This window comes from Microcebus murinus, chromosome 16 (genome assembly GCF_040939455.1).
Source record: "Microcebus murinus isolate Inina chromosome 16, M.murinus_Inina_mat1.0, whole genome shotgun sequence".
NCBI classification, from domain to species: Eukaryota; Metazoa; Chordata; class Mammalia; order Primates; family Cheirogaleidae; genus Microcebus; species Microcebus murinus.
This window is the reverse complement of record NC_134119.1, coordinates 55,933,704-55,959,136: the sequence shown is the minus strand read 5'-3', so window position 1 is coordinate 55,959,136 and position 25,433 is coordinate 55,933,704. Positions and strand designations below refer to the sequence as shown.

Below are 25,433 nucleotides of genomic sequence, written 5' to 3'. Positions count from 1 at the left end.
GGCAGGGGCAGAGGACGGTGACCGGCCGGGCGGGGAGGAGCCGGTCAGGCGGGGGCCCAGGACAGTGACGGGCCTGGCCGGGGAGGAGTGCGTCAGGCAGGGGCAGAGGAGACGGGCTGGGTAAGGGTTAGGGTTACAGTTAGGGCACAATTCACAATCCCAAAGACGTGGAAGCGACCCGAGTGCCCATCCATCCAGGAGTGCATCAATAAAATGTGGCGCGTGGACACCACGGAGTGCCATTCGGCTGTGAGGAGCAGCGGTGAGAGGGCGCCTCTCGTGTTCTCCTGGCCAGAGCTGGAACCCGTTCCAGTAAGCCAAGAATCCCAAGAATGGACACACGGGCACCACGTGAGCGCGCTCACCAGCAAACTGGTACGAACGGATGGACGCCTAAGTGGACAGAGAGGAATCACCTTCATCGGGTGGGTGTCGGGCGGGCGGGTGGGGGGAGGGGAGGGGCATACACATCCATTAGGCATGGGGTGGGTGCGCACCGACTGGGGGATGGGCGCACTTGAAGCTCTGACCCGAGGGGGGAGGCTTGGAGAGGGCAAGGCACCCGACCTTAACATTGGTACCCCCACAATACGCTGGAACAACATGAGAGGTATATGAATAAGAACACAGGGGGGGCCGGGCGCGGTGGCTCACGCCTGTAATCCTAGCTCTCTGGGAGGCCGAGGCGGGCGGATTGCTCCAGGTCAGGAGTTCGAAACCAGCCTGAGCAAGAGCGAGACCCCGTCTCTACTAAAAATAGAAAGAAATTAATTGGCCAACTAATATATATAGAAAAACACAGCCGGGCGTGGTGGTGCATGCCTGTAGTCCCAACTACTCGGGAGGCTGAGGCAGCAGGATTGCTTGAGCCCGGAGATTGAGGTTGCTGTGAGCTAGACTGACGCCATGGCACTCACTCTAGCCTGGGCAGCAAAACGAGACTCTGTCTCAAAAAAAAAAAAAAAAAAAAAGAACACAGGGGGGAGGGGGGCACGGGCAACACATGTCACCTGAATACTTGTACTCCCATCATCTGCTTGAAAAGAGAGAGAAAAGAAAATGCAATCCTAGAGGTAAGAGACACTTTTTAAAAATAATGAATCCGAAGAGAAAAGTAAAAGGAGGCCTGTGGAGCAGGTCTGGGTGTGACTCCGGATCCCCCAACATCAGGTGCCACCACCAAAGATTCCTGCGTGTAGCCCATAGAACCCCAAAAGCAACGGGACGAGTTCTGGTCACATACTCCCTCAAAATGACATCCTGGCCTTCTTCTGGAACTCCCTCCCCTCTCAGACTCTCAAGGTTTCCTCCAGCGTGTCGGTTCCCACAGAGCAGACCTTTGGTCTGAGACCTGACAGTCCAGATGCCACGCATGCTGCCGCGTGGCCGCGGTGTCGCGGCTTGGGACAAGAGGAGGCCCCACGGTGCGGGCTGGGGCGCCAGGCACCGCGCGGGCGCTGAGGGTGGGGGTGACCCCCACCCCGGGCCGCCGCGGCGCTCCCAGAAAGGGGACAGAACAAGAGGCAAGAAAAAAAAAAAAAAAAAAAAAAGCAGCAGCCTGTGGCACCCGGTATTCGGAGGCGGTCTCCCATCCAAGTACTAACCAGGCCCGACCCTGCTTAGCTTCCGAGACCAGACGAGATCGGGGGCGTTCAGGGTGGTGTGGCCCTAGACGGCGGCGGAGGGCGCCCCTGCCCCGCTCGAGAAGCCGAGCCTCTCTGGGCTTCCCCGCCGCCGCCTCCCGCCCCAGGCCCCGCGCCGGGCCGGGCTGGGCCGTTTGAGTTCGCCGGCCGGGTCCCGCGGGCTCCCAGGGACGGGGGTGATGGGCGGGGCGGGGCGGGGCGGGGGGGCTGTCTCTCTATACACACACACACACACTCACACTCACTCACACTCACACAACATGCGCCTCCACGGCTGGACTCGCCAAGGTGGAGCCCTCCCAGCCCCCCTCGTCTCCTCGCCCGGCCTCCTTCACCTACCCGCTGCCCACCCCCAGCGCGTCGCTGCCGCTGACTGCGCACGCGCGGGACGCTCGCCCTTTGACCCCAGCCAGGGGCCGCCCTCCCCCACAACCCCTTTCAGCTGCGCCCCCCTTCCCTCGCCCTGTGGGTGGGCTGCCGCCTATTCCCCCGGGCCAGGGCTGGGGCACAGCCAGTGTATGGGGCGTCTCTCTCTGGGGATGTGTCCCATGGGTGGGGTGGGGTGGGGTGGCGTGGTTTGGGGGGCGCTGAAGAAATCAGTCCCCTCCATCTCCTACCTCTGGAAAACGCCCAAGCCCGTGGAGAACTGCCGGCACCGCTTCGTGGGGGCCGGGACCCTCCTCCGTGTCCTCCTGTGGCCCAGTCCAAGGGGCCTGGGCCTGGCCGGGGCTGCATTGGACCCCGACCACCCTGGCGTGTGGACTCGCTAAAAATCGGCCATTAGATATTGGATTCCAGCTTCCTGGAGGTCATTTCACTAATGAGTGCACCGGAAAGAGTTTCCTAATCCATCTGTGAGGGTGGCAACTGAAAGAGAATTTTAAAGCTGACAGAATAGGCGAGGGAAGGCATAGGAGATTTCCACACCCAGCAAGGAAGACTTTCCCGAAATGGAAGAAAGAAACGAGCAAACAGAGACACCGGTAGCCCGCCCGGAAAAGAGTCTGCCCCTGAGAGAAAGCACCCTGACCAGGTTCACCCGTGGGTGGGTGGCGAGCTAGCGGCATTCAGAAGAGCGAGGCCCGCAGTCTGTGCGGAAGACACCTGCGCTCGGGTGTGTGTGGCGGCGCGATTCACAAGCAGCTCTAGACGTTAAACCCAGGAGAAGCCAGGGAGTTCCCAACGCCCCAGGTGTCCTCAGCCCACGACTGGCTGCTGTGGGAATGCGAAGCCCGGCTCCTTGTCTCAGAGCGGGGTTCCCAGGAGGATCAGGCTGAAGCTGGGACTTGGCCTCAAAGTGTCCCCTCGCATGGCCACCCCCTTCCCCTTCCTGCTCCTCTACTCCTGGTGCCCCTCCATCCAGGGGCCAGACCTTAAAGAGTCACCGCAAGAGAATCCTGGTCCCAAAGGAGCCTTCTGGGGGACCGGTGCTGAGAGAGGTTGTGGGCATGGCCCGCTGGGGCTCTGCCCGACCCAGGGCTGAGAGATGCCACCTCCCAGCTCTGGGTCCCTGCAGGAAGTGTTGGCAAGCACAGGGCCGGTCCTCCAAAGGCCCAGGTGCAGGGAGCCCAGGCCAAGCAGCCTGTGGAAGAAGCCACTTGCCGTGCCACCCCGGGAACAGGACTGCAGGCCCCGGCCCTTCCCACCTCCTCCTCCTCCTCCTCCTCCTCCTCCTCCCCCCCGCCCCGCCCCCACAGGGCACAGGGCTCAGAGACACCTCAGACTCTTGCTACCCAAAGTGCAAAGGGCATCAGTTGCTCCTCCAACCCCCCCCCCCCCGCGGCCGAGCAGACCGCGTTGTCCAGCCAGCCCCCGGGCCTCCCTGGGGTGCCCAGCACAAAAGTGCAGACACCCACCGGACCCTCAGTCTCAGTTTTCGGAGGTTTTTGCCACTCTAAGGACCCGCAGGCCAGCTGGGCCTTCGGGCAGGACAGAGAGCCCTGGAATCCGACGTGGAGAGCTGCGTGTACGTCCCCATCAGGAGGCGGTCCCCACCTCCGCGGCTCTCCCCTTGCGGGGAGCCGCAGCCCAGCCGGCAGCCGCAGGGCCTCAGGGAAGACACCAGGCTGGGCCCCCGCGGCACAGCGGGGGCACGTCCCCCGCACTCACGCGACTTAGGGACGGCTGCTGGAGACTGCTGCGGCCACCCTGCTGCCGGGTTTCTGGAGGGCTTCCTGGAAGCAGCATCCACACCAAGCCCTTGGAAGGCCCAGGCGACGGAGGAGCCGGTCAGGCAGGGGCCGAGGACGGTGAGAGGCCGGGCGGGAAGGAGCGTGTCAGGCAGGGGCAGAGGACGGTGACCGGCCGGGCGGGGAGGAGCCGGTCAGGCGGGGGCCCAGGACAGTGACGGGCCTGGCCGGGGAGGAGTGCGTCAGGCAGGGGCAGAGGAGACGGGCTGGGTAAGGGTTAGGGTTACAGTTAGGGCACAATTCACAATCCCAAAGACGTGGAAGCGACCCGAGTGCCCATCCATCCAGGAGTGCATCAATAAAATGTGGCGCGTGGACACCACGGAGTGCCATTCGGCTGTGAGGAGCAGCGGTGAGAGGGCGCCTCTCGTGTTCTCCTGGCCAGAGCTGGAACCCGTTCCAGTAAGCCAAGAATCCCAAGAATGGACACACGGGCACCACGTGAGCGCGCTCACCAGCAAACTGGTACGAACGGATGGACGCCTAAGTGGACAGAGAGGAATCACCTTCATCGGGTGGGTGTCGGGCGGGCGGGTGGGGGGAGGGGAGGGGCATACACATCCATTAGGCATGGGGTGGGTGCGCACCGACTGGGGGATGGGCGCACTTGAAGCTCTGACCCGAGGGGGGAGGCTTGGAGAGGGCAAGGCACCCGACCTTAACATTGGTACCCCCACAATACGCTGGAACAACATGAGAGGTATATGAATAAGAACACAGGGGGGGCCGGGCGCGGTGGCTCACGCCTGTAATCCTAGCTCTCTGGGAGGCCGAGGCGGGCGGATTGCTCCAGGTCAGGAGTTCGAAACCAGCCTGAGCAAGAGCGAGACCCCGTCTCTACTAAAAATAGAAAGAAATTAATTGGCCAACTAATATATATAGAAAAACACAGCCGGGCGTGGTGGTGCATGCCTGTAGTCCCAACTACTCGGGAGGCTGAGGCAGCAGGATTGCTTGAGCCCGGAGATTGAGGTTGCTGTGAGCTAGACTGACGCCATGGCACTCACTCTAGCCTGGGCAGCAAAACGAGACTCTGTCTCAAAAAAAAAAAAAAAAAAAAAGAACACAGGGGGGAGGGGGGCACGGGCAACACATGTCACCTGAATACTTGTACTCCCATCATCTGCTTGAAAAGAGAGAGAAAAGAAAATGCAATCCTAGAGGTAAGAGACACTTTTTAAAAATAATGAATCCGAAGAGAAAAGTAAAAGGAGGCCTGTGGAGCAGGTCTGGGTGTGACTCCGGATCCCCCAACATCAGGTGCCACCACCAAAGATTCCTGCGTGTAGCCCATAGAACCCCAAAAGCAACGGGACGAGTTCTGGTCACATACTCCCTCAAAATGACATCCTGGCCTTCTTCTGGAACTCCCTCCCCTCTCAGACTCTCAAGGTTTCCTCCAGCGTGTCGGTTCCCACAGAGCAGACCTTTGGTCTGAGACCTGACAGTCCAGATGCCACGCATGCTGCCGCGTGGCCGCGGTGTCGCGGCTTGGGACAAGAGGAGGCCCCACGGTGCGGGCTGGGGCGCCAGGCACCGCGCGGGCGCTGAGGGTGGGGGTGACCCCCACCCCGGGCCGCCGCGGCGCTCCCAGAAAGGGGACAGAACAAGAGGCAAGAAAAAAAAAAAAAAAAAAAAAAGCAGCAGCCTGTGGCACCCGGTATTCGGAGGCGGTCTCCCATCCAAGTACTAACCAGGCCCGACCCTGCTTAGCTTCCGAGACCAGACGAGATCGGGGGCGTTCAGGGTGGTGTGGCCCTAGACGGCGGCGGAGGGCGCCCCTGCCCCGCTCGAGAAGCCGAGCCTCTCTGGGCTTCCCCGCCGCCGCCTCCCGCCCCAGGCCCCGCGCCGGGCCGGGCTGGGCCGTTTGAGTTCGCCGGCCGGGTCCCGCGGGCTCCCAGGGACGGGGGTGATGGGCGGGGCGGGGCGGGGCGGGGGGGCTGTCTCTCTATACACACACACACACACTCACACTCACTCACACTCACACAACATGCGCCTCCACGGCTGGACTCGCCAAGGTGGAGCCCTCCCAGCCCCCCTCGTCTCCTCGCCCGGCCTCCTTCACCTACCCGCTGCCCACCCCCAGCGCGTCGCTGCCGCTGACTGCGCACGCGCGGGACGCTCGCCCTTTGACCCCAGCCAGGGGCCGCCCTCCCCCACAACCCCTTTCAGCTGCGCCCCCCTTCCCTCGCCCTGTGGGTGGGCTGCCGCCTATTCCCCCGGGCCAGGGCTGGGGCACAGCCAGTGTATGGGGCGTCTCTCTCTGGGGATGTGTCCCATGGGTGGGGTGGGGTGGGGTGGCGTGGTTTGGGGGGCGCTGAAGAAATCAGTCCCCTCCATCTCCTACCTCTGGAAAACGCCCAAGCCCGTGGAGAACTGCCGGCACCGCTTCGTGGGGGCCGGGACCCTCCTCCGTGTCCTCCTGTGGCCCAGTCCAAGGGGCCTGGGCCTGGCCGGGGCTGCATTGGACCCCGACCACCCTGGCGTGTGGACTCGCTAAAAATCGGCCATTAGATATTGGATTCCAGCTTCCTGGAGGTCATTTCACTAATGAGTGCACCGGAAAGAGTTTCCTAATCCATCTGTGAGGGTGGCAACTGAAAGAGAATTTTAAAGCTGACAGAATAGGCGAGGGAAGGCATAGGAGATTTCCACACCCAGCAAGGAAGACTTTCCCGAAATGGAAGAAAGAAACGAGCAAACAGAGACACCGGTAGCCCGCCCGGAAAAGAGTCTGCCCCTGAGAGAAAGCACCCTGACCAGGTTCACCCGTGGGTGGGTGGCGAGCCAGCGGCATTCAGAAGAGCGAGGCCCGCAGTCTGTGCGGAAGACACCTGCGCTCGGGTGTGTGTGGCGGCGCGATTCACAAGCAGCTCTAGATGTTAAACCAAGGAGAAGCCAGGGAGTTCCCAACGCCCCAGGTGTCCTCAGCCCACGACTGGCTGCTGTGGGAATGCGAAGCCCGGCTCCTTGTCTCAGAGCGGGGTTCCCAGGAGGATCAGGCTGAAGCTGGGACTTGGCCTCAAAGTGTCCCCTCGCATGGCCACCCCCTTCCCCTTCCTGCTCCTCTACTCCTGGTGCCCCTCCATCCAGGGGCCAGACCTTAAAGAGTCACCGCAAGAGAATCCTGGTCCCAAAGGAGCCTTCTGGGGGACCGGTGCTGAGAGAGGTTGTGGGCATGGCCCGCTGGGGCTCTGCCCGACCCAGGGCTGAGAGATGCCACCTCCCAGCTCTGGGTCCCTGCAGGAAGTGTTGGCAAGCACAGGGCCGGTCCTCCAAAGGCCCAGGTGCAGGGAGCCCAGGCCAAGCAGCCTGTGGAAGAAGCCACTTGCCGTGCCACCCCGGGAACAGGACTGCAGGCCCCGGCCCTTCCCACCTCCTCCTCCTCCTCCTCCTCCTCCTCCTCCCCCCCGCCCCGCCCCCACAGGGCACAGGGCTCAGAGACACCTCAGACTCTTGCTACCCAAAGTGCAAAGGGCATCAGTTGCTCCTCCAACCCCCCCCCCCGCGGCCGAGCAGACCGCGTTGTCCAGCCAGCCCCCGGGCCTCCCTGGGGTGCCCAGCACAAAAGTGCAGACACCCACCGGACCCTCAGTCTCAGTTTTCGGAGGTTTTTGCCACTCTAAGGACCCGCAGGCCAGCTGGGCCTTCGGGCAGGACAGAGAGCCCCGGAATCCGACGTGGAGAGCTGCGTGTACGTCCCCATCAGGAGGCGGTCCCCACCTCCGCGGCTCTCCCCTTGCGGGGAGCCGCAGCCCAGCCGGCAGCCGCAGGGCCTCAGGGAAGACACCAGGCTGGGCCCCCGCGGCACAGCGGGGGCACGTCCCCCGCACTCACGCGACTTAGGGACGGCTGCTGGAGACTGCTGCGGCCACCCTGCTGCCGGGTTTCTGGAGGGCTTCCTGGAAGCAGCATCCACACCAAGCCCTTGGAAGGCCCAGGCGACGGAGGAGCCGGTCAGGCAGGGGCCGAGGACGGTGAGAGGCCGGGCGGGAAGGAGCGTGTCAGGCAGGGGCAGAGGACGGTGACCGGCCGGGCGGGGAGGAGCCGGTCAGGCGGGGGCCCAGGACAGTGACGGGCCTGGCCGGGGAGGAGTGCGTCAGGCAGGGGCAGAGGAGACGGGCTGGGTAAGGGTTAGGGTTACAGTTAGGGCACAATTCACAATCCCAAAGACGTGGAAGCGACCCGAGTGCCCATCCATCCAGGAGTGCATCAATAAAATGTGGCGCGTGGACACCACGGAGTGCCATTCGGCTGTGAGGAGCAGCGGTGAGAGGGCGCCTCTCGTGTTCTCCTGGCCAGAGCTGGAACCCGTTCCAGTAAGCCAAGTATCCCAAGAATGGACACACGGGCACCACGTGAGCGCGCTCACCAGCAAACTGGTACGAACGGATGGACGCCTAAGTGGACAGAGAGGAATCACCTTCATCGGGTGGGTGTCGGGCGGGCGGGTGGGGGGAGGGGAGGGGCATACACATCCATTAGGCATGGGGTGGGTGCGCACCGACTGGGGGATGGGCGCACTTGAAGCTCTGACCCGAGGGGGGAGGCTTGGAGAGGGCAAGGCACCCGACCTTAACATTGGTACCCCCACAATACGCTGGAACAACATGAGAGGTATATGAATAAGAACACAGTGGGGGCCGGGCGCGGTGGCTCACGCCTGTAATCCTAGCTCTCTGGGAGGCCGAGGCGGGCGGATTGCTCCAGGTCAGGAGTTCGAAACCAGCCTGAGCAAGAGCGAGACCCCGTCTCTACTAAAAATAGAAAGAAATTAATTGGCCAACTAATATATATAGAAAAACACAGCCGGGCGTGGTGGTGCATGCCTGTAGTCCCAACTACTCGGGAGGCTGAGGCAGCAGGATTGCTTGAGCCCGGAGATTGAGGTTGCTGTGAGCTAGACTGACGCCATGGCACTCACTCTAGCCTGGGCAGCAAAACGAGACTCTGTCTCAAAAAAAAAAAAAAAAAAAGAACACAGGGGGGAGGGGGGCACGGGCAACACATGTCACCTGAATACTTGTACTCCCATCATCTGCTTGAAAAGAGAGTGAAAAGAAAATGCAATCCTAGAGGTAAGAGACACTTTTTAAAAATAATGAATCCGAAGAGAAAGGTAAAAGGAGGCCTGTGGAGCAGGTCTGGGTGTGACTCCGGATCCCCCAACATCAGGTGCCACCACCAAAGATTCCTGCGTGTAGCCCATAGAACCCCAAAAGCAACGGGACGAGTTCTGGTCACATACTCCCTCAAAATGACATCCTGGCCTTCTTCTGGAACTCCCTCCCCTCTCAGACTCTCAAGGTTTCCTCCAGCGTGTCGGTTCCCACAGAGCAGACCTTTGGTCTGAGACCTGACAGTCCAGATGCCACGCATGCTGCCGCGTGGCCGCGGTGTCGCGGCTTGGGACAAGAGGAGGCCCCACGGTGCGGGCTGGGGCGCCAGGCACCGCGCGGGCGCTGAGGGTGGGGGTGACCCCCACCCCGGGCCGCCGCCGCGCTCCCAGAAAGGGGACAGAACAAGAGGCAAGAAAAAAAAAAAAAAAAAAAAAGCAGCAGCCTGTGGCACCCGGTATTCCGAGGCGGTCTCCCATCCAAGTACTAACCAGGCCCGACCCTGCTTAGCTTCCGAGACCAGACGAGATCGGGGGCGTTCAGGGTGGTGTGGCCCTAGACGGCGGCGGAGGGCGCCCCTGCCCCGCTCGAGAAGCCGAGCCTCTCTGGGCTTCCCCGCCGCCGCCTCCCGCCCCAGGCCCCGCGCCGGGCCGGGCCGGGCCGTTTGAGTTCGCCGGCCAGGTCCCGCGGGCTCCCAGGGACGGGGGTGATGGGCGGGGCGGGGCGGGGCGGGGTGGGGGGCTGTCTCTCTATACACACACACACACACTCACACTCACTCACACTCACACAACATGCGCCTCCACGGCTGGACTCGCCAAGGTGGAGCCCTCCCAGCCCCCCTCGTCTCCTCGCCCGGCCTCCTTCACCTACCCGCTGCCCACCCCCAGCGCGTCGCTGCCGCTGACTGCGCACGCGCGGGACGCTCGCCCTTTGACCCCAGCCAGGGGCCGCCCTCCCCCACAACCCCTTTCAGCTGCGCCCCCCTTCCCTCGCCCTGTGGGTGGGCTGCCGCCTATTCCCCCGGGCCAGGGCTGGGGCACAGCCAGTGTATGGGGCGTCTCTCTCTGGGGATGTGTCCCATGGGTGGGGTGGGGTGGGGTGGCGTGGTTTGGGGGGCGCTGAAGAAATCAGTCCCCTCCATCTCCTACCTCTGGAAAACGCCCAAGCCCGTGGAGAACTGCCGGCACCGCTTCGTGGGGGCCGGGACCCTCCTCCGTGTCCTCCTGTGGCCCAGTCCAAGGGGCCTGGGCCTGGCCGGGGCTGCATTGGACCCCGACCACCCTGGCGTGTGGACTCGCTAAAAATCGGCCATTAGATATTGGATTCCAGCTTCCTGGAGGTCATTTCACTAATGAGTGCACCGGAAAGAGTTTCCTAATCCATCTGTGAGGGTGGCAACTGAAAGAGAATTTTAAAGCTGACAGAATAGGCGAGGGAAGGCATAGGAGATTTCCACACCCAGCAAGGAAGACTTTCCCGAAATGGAAGAAAGAAACGAGCAAACAGAGACACCGGTAGCCCGCCCGGAAAAGAGTCTGCCCCTGAGAGAAAGCACCCTGACCAGGTTCACCCGTGGGTGGGTGGCGAGCTAGCGGCATTCAGAAGAGCGAGGCCCGCAGTCTGTGCGGAAGACACCTGCGCTCGGGTGTGTGTGGCGGCGCGATTCACAAGCAGCTCTAGACGTTAAACCCAGGAGAAGCCAGGGAGTTCCCAACGCCCCAGGTGTCCTCAGCCCACGACTGGCTGCTGTGGGAATGCGAAGCCCGGCTCCTTGTCTCAGAGCGGGGTTCCCAGGAGGATCAGGCTGAAGCTGGGACTTGGCCTCAAAGTGTCCCCTCGCATGGCCACCCCCTTCCCCTTCCTGCTCCTCTACTCCTGGTGCCCCTCCATCCAGGGGCCAGACCTTAAAGAGTCACCGCAAGAGAATCCTGGTCCCAAAGGAGCCTTCTGGGGGACCGGTGCTGAGAGAGGTTGTGGGCATGGCCCGCTGGGGCTCTGCCCGACCCAGGGCTGAGAGATGCCACCTCCCAGCTCTGGGTCCCTGCAGGAAGTGTTGGCAAGCACAGGGCCGGTCCTCCAAAGGCCCAGGTGCAGGGAGCCCAGGCCAAGCAGCCTGTGGAAGAAGCCACTTGCCGTGCCACCCCGGGAACAGGACTGCAGGCCCCGGCCCTTCCCACCTCCTCCTCCTCCTCCTCCTCCTCCTCCTCCCCCCCGCCCCGCCCCCACAGGGCACAGGGCTCAGAGACACCTCAGACTCTTGCTACCCAAAGTGCAAAGGGCATCAGTTGCTCCTCCAACCCCCCCCCCCCGCGGCCGAGCAGACCGCGTTGTCCAGCCAGCCCCCGGGCCTCCCTGGGGTGCCCAGCACAAAAGTGCAGACACCCACCGGACCCTCAGTCTCAGTTTTCGGAGGTTTTTGCCACTCTAAGGACCCGCAGGCCAGCTGGGCCTTCGGGCAGGACAGAGAGCCCTGGAATCCGACGTGGAGAGCTGCGTGTACGTCCCCATCAGGAGGCGGTCCCCACCTCCGCGGCTCTCCCCTTGCGGGGAGCCGCAGCCCAGCCGGCAGCCGCAGGGCCTCAGGGAAGACACCAGGCTGGGCCCCCGCGGCACAGCGGGGGCACGTCCCCCGCACTCACGCGACTTAGGGACGGCTGCTGGAGACTGCTGCGGCCACCCTGCTGCCGGGTTTCTGGAGGGCTTCCTGGAAGCAGCATCCACACCAAGCCCTTGGAAGGCCCAGGCGACGGAGGAGCCGGTCAGGCAGGGGCCGAGGACGGTGAGAGGCCGGGCGGGAAGGAGCGTGTCAGGCAGGGGCAGAGGACGGTGACCGGCCGGGCGGGGAGGAGCCGGTCAGGCGGGGGCCCAGGACAGTGACGGGCCTGGCCGGGGAGGAGTGCGTCAGGCAGGGGCAGAGGAGACGGGCTGGGTAAGGGTTAGGGTTACAGTTAGGGCACAATTCACAATCCCAAAGACGTGGAAGCGACCCGAGTGCCCATCCATCCAGGAGTGCATCAATAAAATGTGGCGCGTGGACACCACGGAGTGCCATTCGGCTGTGAGGAGCAGCGGTGAGAGGGCGCCTCTCGTGTTCTCCTGGCCAGAGCTGGAACCCGTTCCAGTAAGCCAAGAATCCCAAGAATGGACACACGGGCACCACGTGAGCGCGCTCACCAGCAAACTGGTACGAACGGATGGACGCCTAAGTGGACAGAGAGGAATCACCTTCATCGGGTGGGTGTCGGGCGGGCGGGTGGGGGGAGGGGAGGGGCATACACATCCATTAGGCATGGGGTGGGTGCGCACCGACTGGGGGATGGGCGCACTTGAAGCTCTGACCCGAGGGGGGAGGCTTGGAGAGGGCAAGGCACCCGACCTTAACATTGGTACCCCCACAATACGCTGGAACAACATGAGAGGTATATGAATAAGAACACAGGGGGGGCCGGGCGCGGTGGCTCACGCCTGTAATCCTAGCTCTCTGGGAGGCCGAGGCGGGCGGATTGCTCCAGGTCAGGAGTTCGAAACCAGCCTGAGCAAGAGCGAGACCCCGTCTCTACTAAAAATAGAAAGAAATTAATTGGCCAACTAATATATATAGAAAAACACAGCCGGGCGTGGTGGTGCATGCCTGTAGTCCCAACTACTCGGGAGGCTGAGGCAGCAGGATTGCTTGAGCCCGGAGATTGAGGTTGCTGTGAGCTAGACTGACGCCATGGCACTCACTCTAGCCTGGGCAGCAAAACGAGACTCTGTCTCAAAAAAAAAAAAAAAAAAAAAGAACACAGGGGGGAGGGGGGCACGGGCAACACATGTCACCTGAATACTTGTACTCCCATCATCTGCTTGAAAAGAGAGAGAAAAGAAAATGCAATCCTAGAGGTAAGAGACACTTTTTAAAAATAATGAATCCGAAGAGAAAAGTAAAAGGAGGCCTGTGGAGCAGGTCTGGGTGTGACTCCGGATCCCCCAACATCAGGTGCCACCACCAAAGATTCCTGCGTGTAGCCCATAGAACCCCAAAAGCAACGGGACGAGTTCTGGTCACATACTCCCTCAAAATGACATCCTGGCCTTCTTCTGGAACTCCCTCCCCTCTCAGACTCTCAAGGTTTCCTCCAGCGTGTCGGTTCCCACAGAGCAGACCTTTGGTCTGAGACCTGACAGTCCAGATGCCACGCATGCTGCCGCGTGGCCGCGGTGTCGCGGCTTGGGACAAGAGGAGGCCCCACGGTGCGGGCTGGGGCGCCAGGCACCGCGCGGGCGCTGAGGGTGGGGGTGACCCCCACCCCGGGCCGCCGCGGCGCTCCCAGAAAGGGGACAGAACAAGAGGCAAGAAAAAAAAAAAAAAAAAAAAAAGCAGCAGCCTGTGGCACCCGGTATTCGGAGGCGGTCTCCCATCCAAGTACTAACCAGGCCCGACCCTGCTTAGCTTCCGAGACCAGACGAGATCGGGGGCGTTCAGGGTGGTGTGGCCCTAGACGGCGGCGGAGGGCGCCCCTGCCCCGCTCGAGAAGCCGAGCCTCTCTGGGCTTCCCCGCCGCCGCCTCCCGCCCCAGGCCCCGCGCCGGGCCGGGCTGGGCCGTTTGAGTTCGCCGGCCGGGTCCCGCGGGCTCCCAGGGACGGGGGTGATGGGCGGGGCGGGGCGGGGCGGGGGGGCTGTCTCTCTATACACACACACACACACTCACACTCACTCACACTCACACAACATGCGCCTCCACGGCTGGACTCGCCAAGGTGGAGCCCTCCCAGCCCCCCTCGTCTCCTCGCCCGGCCTCCTTCACCTACCCGCTGCCCACCCCCAGCGCGTCGCTGCCGCTGACTGCGCACGCGCGGGACGCTCGCCCTTTGACCCCAGCCAGGGGCCGCCCTCCCCCACAACCCCTTTCAGCTGCGCCCCCCTTCCCTCGCCCTGTGGGTGGGCTGCCGCCTATTCCCCCGGGCCAGGGCTGGGGCACAGCCAGTGTATGGGGCGTCTCTCTCTGGGGATGTGTCCCATGGGTGGGGTGGGGTGGGGTGGCGTGGTTTGGGGGGCGCTGAAGAAATCAGTCCCCTCCATCTCCTACCTCTGGAAAACGCCCAAGCCCGTGGAGAACTGCCGGCACCGCTTCGTGGGGGCCGGGACCCTCCTCCGTGTCCTCCTGTGGCCCAGTCCAAGGGGCCTGGGCCTGGCCGGGGCTGCATTGGACCCCGACCACCCTGGCGTGTGGACTCGCTAAAAATCGGCCATTAGATATTGGATTCCAGCTTCCTGGAGGTCATTTCACTAATGAGTGCACCGGAAAGAGTTTCCTAATCCATCTGTGAGGGTGGCAACTGAAAGAGAATTTTAAAGCTGACAGAATAGGCGAGGGAAGGCATAGGAGATTTCCACACCCAGCAAGGAAGACTTTCCCGAAATGGAAGAAAGAAACGAGCAAACAGAGACACCGGTAGCCCGCCCGGAAAAGAGTCTGCCCCTGAGAGAAAGCACCCTGACCAGGTTCACCCGTGGGTGGGTGGCGAGCTAGCGGCATTCAGAAGAGCGAGGCCCGCAGTCTGTGCGGAAGACACCTGCGCTCGGGTGTGTGTGGCGGCGCGATTCACAAGCAGCTCTAGACGTTAAACCCAGGAGAAGCCAGGGAGTTCCCAACGCCCCAGGTGTCCTCAGCCCACGACTGGCTGCTGTGGGAATGCGAAGCCCGGCTCCTTGTCTCAGAGCGGGGTTCCCAGGAGGATCAGGCTGAAGCTGGGACTTGGCCTCAAAGTGTCCCCTCGCATGGCCACCCCCTTCCCCTTCCTGCTCCTCTACTCCTGGTGCCCCTCCATCCAGGGGCCAGACCTTAAAGAGTCACCGCAAGAGAATCCTGGTCCCAAAGGAGCCTTCTGGGGGACCGGTGCTGAGAGAGGTTGTGGGCATGGCCCGCTGGGGCTCTGCCCGACCCAGGGCTGAGAGATGCCACCTCCCAGCTCTGGGTCCCTGCAGGAAGTGTTGGCAAGCACAGGGCCGGTCCTCCAAAGGCCCAGGTGCAGGGAGCCCAGGCCAAGCAGCCTGTGGAAGAAGCCACTTGCCGTGCCACCCCGGGAACAGGACTGCAGGCCCCGGCCCTTCCCACCTCCTCCTCCTCCTCCTCCTCCTCCTCCTCCCCCCCGCCCCGCCCCCACAGGGCACAGGGCTCAGAGACACCTCAGACTCTTGCTACCCAAAGTGCAAAGGGCATCAGTTGCTCCTCCAACCCCCCCCCCGCGGCCGAGCAGACCGCGTTGTCCAGCCAGCCCCCGGGCCTCCCTGGGGTGCCCAGCACAAAAGTGCAGACACCCACCGGACCCTCAGTCTCAGTTTTCGGAGGTTTTTGCCACTCTAAGGACCCGCAGGCCAGCTGGGCCTTCGGGCAGGACAGAGAGCCCTGGAATCCGACGTGGAGAGCTGCGTGTACGTCCCCATCAGGAGGCGGTCCCCACCTCCGCGGCTCTCCCCTTGCGGGGAGCCGCAGCCCAGCCGGCAGCCGCAGGGCCTCAGGGAAGACACCAGGCTGGGCCCCCGCGGCACAGCGGGGGCACGTCCCCCGCACTCACGCGACTTAGGGACGGCTGCTGGAGACTGCTGCGGCCACCCTGCTGCCGGGTTTCTGGAGGGCTTCCTGGAAGCAGCATCCACACCAAGCCCTTGGAAGGCCCAGGCGACGGAGGAGCCGGTCAGGCAGGGGCCGAGGACGGTGAGAGGCCGGGCGGGAAGGAGCGTGTCAGGCAGGGGCAGAGGACGGTGACCGGCCGGGCGGGGAGGAGCCGGTCAGGCGGGGGCCCAGGACAGTGACGGGCCTGGCCGGGGAGGAGTGCGTCAGGCAGGGGCAGAGGAGACGGGCTGGGTAAGGGTTAGGGTTACAGTTAGGGCACAATTCACAATCCCAAAGACGTGGAAGCGACCCGAGTGCCCATCCATCCAGGAGTGCATCAATAAAATGTGGCGCGTGGACACCACGGAGTGCCATTCGGCTGTGAGGAGCAGCGGTGAGAGGGCGCCTCTCGTGTTCTCCTGGCCAGAGCTGGAACCCGTTCCAGTAAGCCAAGAATCCCAAGAATGGACACACGGGCACCACGTGAGCGCGCTCACCAGCAAACTGGTACGAACGGATGGACGCCTAAGTGGACAGAGAGGAATCACCTTCATCGGGTGGGTGTCGGGCGGGCGGGTGGGGGGAGGGGAGGGGCATACACATCCATTAGGCATGGGGTGGGTGCGCACCGACTGGGGGATGGGCGCACTTGAAGCTCTGACCCGAGGGGGGAGGCTTGGAGAGGGCAAGGCACCCGACCTTAACATTGGTACCCCCACAATACGCTGGAACAACATGAGAGGTATATGAATAAGAACACAGGGGGGGCCGGGCGCGGTGGCTCACGCCTGTAATCCTAGCTCTCTGGGAGGCCGAGGCGGGCGGATTGCTCCAGGTCAGGAGTTCGAAACCAGCCTGAGCAAGAGCGAGACCCCGTCTCTACTAAAAATAGAAAGAAATTAATTGGCCAACTAATATATATAGAAAAACACAGCCGGGCGTGGTGGTGCATGCCTGTAGTCCCAACTACTCGGGAGGCTGAGGCAGCAGGATTGCTTGAGCCCGGAGATTGAGGTTGCTGTGAGCTAGACTGACGCCATGGCACTCACTCTAGCCTGGGCAGCAAAACGAGACTCTGTCTCAAAAAAAAAAAAAAAAAAAAAGAACACAGGGGGGAGGGGGGCACGGGCAACACATGTCACCTGAATACTTGTACTCCCATCATCTGCTTGAAAAGAGAGAGAAAAGAAAATGCAATCCTAGAGGTAAGAGACACTTTTTAAAAATAATGAATCCGAAGAGAAAAGTAAAAGGAGGCCTGTGGAGCAGGTCTGGGTGTGACTCCGGATCCCCCAACATCAGGTGCCACCACCAAAGATTCCTGCGTGTAGCCCATAGAACCCCAAAAGCAACGGGACGAGTTCTGGTCACATACTCCCTCAAAATGACATCCTGGCCTTCTTCTGGAACTCCCTCCCCTCTCAGACTCTCAAGGTTTCCTCCAGCGTGTCGGTTCCCACAGAGCAGACCTTTGGTCTGAGACCTGACAGTCCAGATGCCACGCATGCTGCCGCGTGGCCGCGGTGTCGCGGCTTGGGACAAGAGGAGGCCCCACGGTGCGGGCTGGGGCGCCAGGCACCGCGCGGGCGCTGAGGGTGGGGGTGACCCCCACCCCGGGCCGCCGCGGCGCTCCCAGAAAGGGGACAGAACAAGAGGCAAGAAAAAAAAAAAAAAAAAAAAAAAGCAGCAGCCTGTGGCACCCGGTATTCGGAGGCGGTCTCCCATCCAAGTACTAACCAGGCCCGACCCTGCTTAGCTTCCGAGACCAGACGAGATCGGGGGCGTTCAGGGTGGTGTGGCCCTAGACGGCGGCGGAGGGCGCCCCTGCCCCGCTCGAGAAGCCGAGCCTCTCTGGGCTTCCCCGCCGCCGCCTCCCGCCCCAGGCCCCGCGCCGGGCCGGGCTGGGCCGTTTGAGTTCGCCGGCCGGGTCCCGCGGGCTCCCAGGGACGGGGGTGATGGGCGGGGCGGGGCGGGGCGGGGGGGCTGTCTCTCTATACACACACACACACACTCACACTCACTCACACTCACACAACATGCGCCTCCACGGCTGGACTCGCCAAGGTGGAGCCCTCCCAGCCCCCCTCGTCTCCTCGCCCGGCCTCCTTCACCTACCCGCTGCCCACCCCCAGCGCGTCGCTGCCGCTGACTGCGCACGCGCGGGACGCTCGCCCTTTGACCCCAGCCAGGGGCCGCCCTCCCCCACAACCCCTTTCAGCTGCGCCCCCCTTCCCTCGCCCTGTGGGTGGGCTGCCGCCTATTCCCCCGGGCCAGGGCTGGGGCACAGCCAGTGTATGGGGCGTCTCTCTCTGGGGATGTGTCCCATGGGTGGGGTGGGGTGGGGTGGCGTGGTTTGGGGGGCGCTGAAGAAATCAGTCCCCTCCATCTCCTACCTCTGGAAAACGCCCAAGCCCGTGGAGAACTGCCGGCACCGCTTCGTGGGGGCCGGGACCCTCCTCCGTGTCCTCCTGTGGCCCAGTCCAAGGGGCCTGGGCCTGGCCGGGGCTGCATTGGACCCCGACCACCCTGGCGTGTGGACTCGCTAAAAATCGGCCATTAGATATTGGATTCCAGCTTCCTGGAGGTCATTTCACTAATGAGTGCACCGGAAAGAGTTTCCTAATCCATCTGTGAGGGTGGCAACTGAAAGAGAATTTTAAAGCTGACAGAATAGGCGAGGGAAGGCATAGGAGATTTCCACACCCAGCAAGGAAGACTTTCCCGAAATGGAAGAAAGAAACGAGCAAACAGAGACACCGGTAGCCCGCCCGGAAAAGAGTCTGCCCCTGAGAGAAAGCACCCTGACCAGGTTCACCCGTGGGTGGGTGGCGAGCCAGCGGCATTCAGAAGAGCGAGGCCCGCAGTCTGTGCGGAAGACACCTGCGCTCGGGTGTGTGTGGCGGCGCGATTCACAAGCAGCTCTAGATGTTAAACCAAGGAGAAGCCAGGGAGTTCCCAACGCCCCAGGTGTCCTCAGCCCACGACTGGCTGCTGTGGGAATGCGAAGCCCGGCTCCTTGTCTCAGAGCGGGGTTCCCAGGAGGATCAGGCTGAAGCTGGGACTTGGCCTCAAAGTGTCCCCTCGCATGGCCACCCCCTTCCCCTTCCTGCTCCTCTACTCCTGGTGCCCCTCCATCCAGGGGCCAGACCTTAAAGAGTCACCGCAAGAGAATCCTGGTCCCAAAGGAGCCTTCTGGGGGACCGGTGCTGAGAGAGGTTGTGGGCATGGCCCGCTGGGGCTCTGCCCGACCCAGGGCTGAGAGATGCCACCTCCCAGCTCTGGGTCCCTGCAGGAAGTGTTGGCAAGCACAGGGCCGGTCCTCCAAAGGCCCAGGTGCAGGGAGCCCAGGCCAAGCAGCCTGTGGAAGAAGCCACTTGCCGTGCCACCCCGGGAACAGGACTGCAGGCCCCGGCCCTTCCCACCTCCTCCTCCTCCTCCTCCTCCTCCTCCCCCCCGCCCCGCCCCCACAGGGCACAGGGCTCAGAGACACCTCAGACTCTTGCTACCCAAAGTGCAAAGGGCATCAGTTGCTCCTCCAACCCCCCCCCCCCGCGGCCGAGCAGACCGCGTTGTCCAGCCAGCCCCCCGGCCTCCCTGGGGTGCCCAGCACAAAAGTGCAGACACCCACCGGACCCTCAGTCTCAGTTTTCGGAGGTTTTTGCCACTCTAAGGACCCGCAGGCCAGCTGGGCCTTCGGGCAGGACAGAGAGCCCCGGAATCCGACGGGGAGAGCTGCGTGTACGTCCCCATCAGGAGGCGGTCCCCACCTCCGCGGCTCTCCCCTTGCGGGGAGCCGCAGCCCAGCCGGCAGCCGCAGGGCCTCAGGGAAGACACCAGGCTGGGCCCCCGCGGCACAGCGGGGGCACGTCCCCCGCACTCACGCGACTTAGGGACGGCTGCTGGAGACTGCTGCGGCCACCCTGCTGCCGGGTTTCTGGAGGGCTTCCTGGAAGCAGCATCCACACCAAGCCCTTGGAAGGCCCAGGCGACGGAGGAGCCGGTCAGGCAGGGGCCGAGGACGGTGAGAGGCCGGGCGGGAAGGAGCGTGTCAGGCAGGGGCAGAGGACGGTGACCGGCCGGGCGGGGAGGAGCCGGTCAGGCGGGGGCCCAGGACAGTGACGGGCCTGGCCGGGGAGGAGTGCGTCAGGCAGGGGCAGAGGAGACGGGCTGGGTAAGGATTAGGGTTACAGTTAGGGCACAATTCACAATCCCAAAGACGTGGAAGCGACCCGAGTGCCCATCCATCCAGGAGTGCATCAATAAAATGTGGCGCGTGGACACCACGGAGTGCCATTCGGCTGTGAGGAGCAGCGGTGAGAGGGCGCCTCTCGTGTCCTCCTGGCCAGAGCTGGAACCCGTTCCAGTAAGCCAAGTATCCCAAGAATGGACACACGGGCACCACGTGAGCGCGCTCACCAGCAAACTGGTACGAACGGATGGACGCCTAAGTGGACAGAGAGGAATCACCTTCATCGGGTGGGTGTCGGGCGGGCGGGTGGGGGGAGGGGAGGGGCATACACATCCATTAGGCATGGGGTGGGTGCGCACCGACTGGGGGATGGGCGCACTTGAAGCTCTGACCCGAGGGGGGAGGCTTGGAGAGGGCAAGGCACCCGACCTTAACATTGGTACCCCCACAATACGCTGGAACAACATGAGAGGTATATGAATAAGAACACAGGGGGGGCCGGGCGCGGTGGCTCACGCCTGTAATCCTAGCTCTCTGGGAGGCCGAGGCGGGCGGATTGCTCCAGGTCAGGAGTTCGAAACCAGCCTGAGCAAGAGCGAGACCCCGTCTCTACTAAAAATAGAAAGAAATTAATTGGCCAACTAATATATATAGAAAAACACAGCCGGGCGTGGTGGTGCATGCCTGTAGTCCCAACTACTCGGGAGGCTGAGGCAGCAGGATTGCTTGAGCCCGGAGATTGAGGTTGCTGTGAGCTAGGCTGACGCCATGGCACTCACTCTAGCCTGGGCAGCAAAACGAGACTCTGTCTCAAAAAAAAAAAAAAAAAGAACACAGGGGGGAGGGCGGCACGGGCAACACATGTCACCTGAATACTTGTACTCCCATCATCTGCTTGAAAAGAGAGAGAAAAGAAAATGCAATCCTAGAGGTAAGAGACACTTTTTAAAAATAATGAATCCGAAGAGAAAAGTAAAAGGAGGCCTGTGGAGCAGGTCTGGGTGTGACTCCGGATCCCCCAACATCAGGTGCCACCACCAAAGATTCCTGCGTGTAGCCCATAGAACCCCAAAAGCAACGGGACGAGTTCTGGTCACATACTCCCTCAAAATGACATCCTGGCCTTCTTCTGGAACTCCCTCCCCTCTCAGACTCTCAAGGTTTCCTCCAGCGTGTCGGTTCCCACAGAGCAGACCTTTGGTCTGAGACCTGACAGTCCAGATGCCACGCATGCTGCCGCGTGGCCGCGGTGTCGCGGCTTGGGACAAGAGGAGGCCCCACGGTGCTGGCTGGGGCGCCAGGCACCGCGCGGGCGCTGAGGGTGGGGGTGACCCCCACCCCGGGCCGCCGCCGCGCTCCCAGAAAGGGGACAGAACAAGAGGCAAAAAAAAAAAAAAAGCAGCAGCCTGTGGCACCTGGTATTCCCAGGCGGTCTCCCATCCAAGTACTAACCAGGCCCGACCCTGCTTAGCTTCCGAGACCAGACGAGATCGGGGGCGTTCAGGGTGGTGTGGCCCTAGACGGCGGCGGAGGGCGCCCCTGCCCCGCTCGAGAAGCCGAGCCTCTCTGGGCTTCCCCGCCGCCGCCTCCCGCCCCAGGCCCCGTGCCGGGCCGGGCCGGGCCGTTTGAGTTCGCCGGCCAGGTCCCGCGGGCTCCCAGGGACGGGGGTGATGGGCGGGGCGGGGCGGGGCGGGGCGGGGTGGGGGGCTGTCTCTCTATACACACACACACACACTCACACTCACTCACACTCACACAAGATGCGCCTCCACGGCTGGACTCGCCAAGGTGGAGCCCTCCCAGCCCCCCTCGTCTCCTCGCCCGGCCTCCTTCACCTACCCGCTGCCCACCCCCAGCGCGTCGCTGCCGCTGACTGCGCACGCGCGGGACGCTCGCCCTTTGACCCCAGCCAGGGGCCGCCCTCCCCCACAACCCCTTTCAGCTGCGCCCCCCTTCCCTCGCCCTGTGGGTGGGCTGCCGCCTATTCCCCCGGGCCAGGGCTGGGGCACAGCCAGTGTATGGGGCGTCTCTCTCTGGGGATGTGTCCCATGGGTGGGGTGGGGTGGGGTGGCGTGGTTTGGGGGGCGCTGAAGAAATCAGTCCCCTCCATCTCCTACCTCTGGAAAACGCCCAAGCCCGTGGAGAACTGCCGGCACCGCTTCGTGGGGGCCGGGACCCTCCTCCGTGTCCTCCTGTGGCCCAGTCCAAGGGGCCTGGGCCTGGCCGGGGCTGCATTGGACCCCGACCACCCTGGCGTGTGGACTCGCTAAAAATCGGCCATTAGATATTGGATTCCAGCTTCCTGGAGGTCATTTCACTAATGAGTGCACCGGAAAGAGTTTCCTAATCCATCTGTGAGGGTGGCAACTGAAAGAGAATTTTAAAGCTGACAGAATAGGCGAGGGAAGGCATAGGAGATTTCCACACCCAGCAAGGAAGACTTTCCCGAAATGGAAGAAAGAAACGAGCAAACAGAGACACCGGTAGCCCGCCCGGAAAAGAGTCTGCCCCTGAGAGAAAGCACCCTGACCAGGTTCACCCGTGGGTGGGTGGCGAGCCAGCGGCATTCAGAAGAGCGAGGCCCGCAGTCTGTGCGGAAGACACCTGCGCTCGGGTGTGTGTGGCGGCGCGATTCACAAGCAGCTCTAGATGTTAAACCAAGGAGAAGCCAGGGAGTTCCCAACGCCCCAGGTGTCCTCAGCCCACGACTGGCTGCTGTGGGAATGCGAAGCCCGGCTCCTTGTCTCAGAGCGGGGTTCCCAGGAGGATCAGGCTGAAGCTGGGACTTGGCCTCAAAGTGTCCCCTCGCATGGCCACCCCCTTCCCCTTCCTGCTCCTCTACTCCTGGTGCCCCTCCATCCAGGGGCCAGACCTTAAAGAGTCACCGCAAGAGAATCCTGGTCCCAAAGGAGCCTTCTGGGGGACCGGTGCTGAGAGAGGTTGTGGGCATGGCCCGCTGGGGCTCTGCCCGACCCAGGGCTGAGAGATGCCACCTCCCAGCTCTGGGTCCCTGCAGGAAGTGTTGGCAAGCACAGGGCCGGTCCTCCAAAGGCCCAGGTGCAGGGAGCCCAGGCCAAGCAGCCTGTGGAAGAAGCCACTTGCCGTGCCACCCCGGGAACAGGACTGCAGGCCCCGGCCCTTCCCACCTCCTCCTCCTCCTCCTCCTCCTCCTCCTCCCCCCCGCCCCGCCCCCACAGGGCACAGGGCTCAGAGACACCTCAGACTCTTGCTACCCAAAGTGCAAAGGGCATCAGTTGCTCCTCCAACCCCCCCCCCGCGGCCGAGCAGACCGCGTTGTCCAGCCAGCCCCCGGGCCTCCCTGGGGTGCCCAGCACAAAAGTGCAGACACCCACCGGACCCTCAGTCTCAGTTTTCGGAGGTTTTTGCCACTCTAAGGACCCGCAGGCCAGCTGGGCCTTCGGGCAGGACAGAGAGCCCCGGAATCCGACGTGGAGAGCTGCGTGTACGTCCCCATCAGGAGGCGGTCCCCACCTCCGCGGCTCTCCCCTTGCGGGGAGCCGCAGCCCAGCCGGCAGCCGCAGGGCCTCAGGGAAGACACCAGGCTGGGCCCCCGCGGCACAGCGGGGGCACGTCCCCCGCACTCACGCGACTTAGGGACGGCTGCTGGAGACTGCTGCGGCCACCCTGCTGCCGGGTTTCTGGAGGGCTTCCTGGAAGCAGCATCCACACCAAGCCCTTGGAAGGCCCAGGCGACGGAGGAGCCGGTCAGGCAGGGGCCGAGGACGGTGAGAGGCCGGGCGGGAAGGAGCGTGTCAGGCAGGGGCAGAGGACGGTGACCGGCCGGGCGGGGAGGAGCCGGTCAGGCGGGGGCCCAGGACAGTGACGGGCCTGGCCGGGGAGGAGTGCGTCAGGCAGGGGCAGAGGAGACGGGCTGGGTAAGGGTTAGGGTTACAGTTAGGGCACAATTCACAATCCCAAAGACGTGGAAGCGACCCGAGTGCCCATCCATCCAGGAGTGCATCAATAAAATGTGGCGCGTGGACACCACGGAGTGCCATTCGGCTGTGAGGAGCAGCGGTGAGAGGGCGCCTCTCGTGTTCTCCTGGCCAGAGCTGGAACCCGTTCCAGTAAGCCAAGTATCCCAAGAATGGACACACGGGCACCACGTGAGCGCGCTCACCAGCAAACTGGTACGAACGGATGGACGCCTAAGTGGACAGAGAGGAATCACCTTCATCGGGTGGGTGTCGGGCGGGCGGGTGGGGGGAGGGGAGGGGCATACACATCCATTAGGCATGGGGTGGGTGCGCACCGACTGGGGGATGGGCGCACTTGAAGCTCTGACCCGAGGGGGGAGGCTTGGAGAGGGCAAGGCACCCGACCTTAACATTGGTACCCCCACAATACGCTGGAACAACATGAGAGGTATATGAATAAGAACACAGTGGGGGCCGGGCGCGGTGGCTCACGCCTGTAATCCTAGCTCTCTGGGAGGCCGAGGCGGGCGGATTGCTCCAGGTCAGGAGTTCGAAACCAGCCTGAGCAAGAGCGAGACCCCGTCTCTACTAAAAATAGAAAGAAATTAATTGGCCAACTAATATATATAGAAAAACACAGCCGGGCGTGGTGGTGCATGCCTGTAGTCCCAACTACTCGGGAGGCTGAGGCAGCAGGATTGCTTGAGCCCGGAGATTGAGGTTGCTGTGAGCTAGACTGACGCCATGGCACTCACTCTAGCCTGGGCAGCAAAACGAGACTCTGTCTCAAAAAAAAAAAAAAAAAAAGAACACAGGGGGGAGGGGGGCACGGGCAACACATGTCACCTGAATACTTGTACTCCCATCATCTGCTTGAAAAGAGAGTGAAAAGAAAATGCAATCCTAGAGGTAAGAGACACTTTTTAAAAATAATGAATCCGAAGAGAAAGGTAAAAGGAGGCCTGTGGAGCAGGTCTGGGTGTGACTCCGGATCCCCCAACATCAGGTGCCACCACCAAAGATTCCTGCGTGTAGCCCATAGAACCCCAAAAGCAACGGGACGAGTTCTGGTCACATACTCCCTCAAAATGACATCCTGGCCTTCTTCTGGAACTCCCTCCCCTCTCAGACTCTCAAGGTTTCCTCCAGCGTGTCGGTTCCCACAGAGCAGACCTTTGGTCTGAGACCTGACAGTCCAGATGCCACGCATGCTGCCGCGTGGCCGCGGTGTCGCGGCTTGGGACAAGAGGAGGCCCCACGGTGCGGGCTGGGGCGCCAGGCACCGCGCGGGCGCTGAGGGTGGGGGTGACCCCCACCCCGGGCCGCCGCCGCGCTCCCAGAAAGGGGACAGAACAAGAGGCAAGAAAAAAAAAAAAAAAAAAAAAAGCAGCAGCCTGTGGCACCCGGTATTCCGAGGCGGTCTCCCATCCAAGTACTAACCAGGCCCGACCCTGCTTAGCTTCCGAGACCAGACGAGATCGGGGGCGTTCAGGGTGGTGTGGCCCTAGACGGCGGCGGAGGGCGCCCCTGCCCCGCTCGAGAAGCCGAGCCTCTCTGGGCTTCCCCGCCGCCGCCTCCCGCCCCAGGCCCCGCGCCGGGCCGGGCCGGGCCGTTTGAGTTCGCCGGCCAGGTCCCGCGGGCTCCCAGGGACGGGGGTGATGGGCGGGGCGGGGCGGGGCGGGGTGGGGGGCTGTCTCTCTATACACACACACACACACTCACACTCACTCACACTCACACAACATGCGCCTCCAC

At 62.8% G+C, this 25,433-nt stretch overlaps 1 non-coding gene and 6 pseudogenes across 1 annotated transcript; all 7 read right to left on the bottom strand.

The window, feature by feature from the left end:
• Window positions 1–1,555: 1,555 nt before the first annotated feature.
• Window positions 1,556–1,674, bottom strand: LOC142861339 (uncharacterized; annotated as a pseudogene).
• Window positions 1,675–5,477: 3,803 nt separating this feature from the next.
• On the bottom strand, window positions 5,478–5,596 carry LOC142861338 (uncharacterized; annotated as a pseudogene).
• Window positions 5,597–9,394: 3,798 nt separating this feature from the next.
• On the bottom strand, window positions 9,395–9,513 carry LOC142861269 (uncharacterized; annotated as a pseudogene).
• Window positions 9,514–13,319: 3,806 nt separating this feature from the next.
• On the bottom strand, window positions 13,320–13,438 carry LOC142861337 (uncharacterized; annotated as a pseudogene).
• Window positions 13,439–17,239: 3,801 nt separating this feature from the next.
• On the bottom strand, window positions 17,240–17,358 carry LOC142861336 (uncharacterized; annotated as a pseudogene).
• A 3,785-nt stretch (window positions 17,359–21,143) lies between these two features.
• On the bottom strand, window positions 21,144–21,262 carry LOC142861240 (5S ribosomal RNA). The gene has a single exon (XR_012912607.1). It is a non-coding gene; the product is annotated as a 5S ribosomal RNA (ribosomal RNA).
• A 3,807-nt stretch (window positions 21,263–25,069) lies between these two features.
• Window positions 25,070–25,188, bottom strand: LOC142861268 (uncharacterized; annotated as a pseudogene).
• Between the last annotated feature and the right edge of the window lie 245 nt (window positions 25,189–25,433).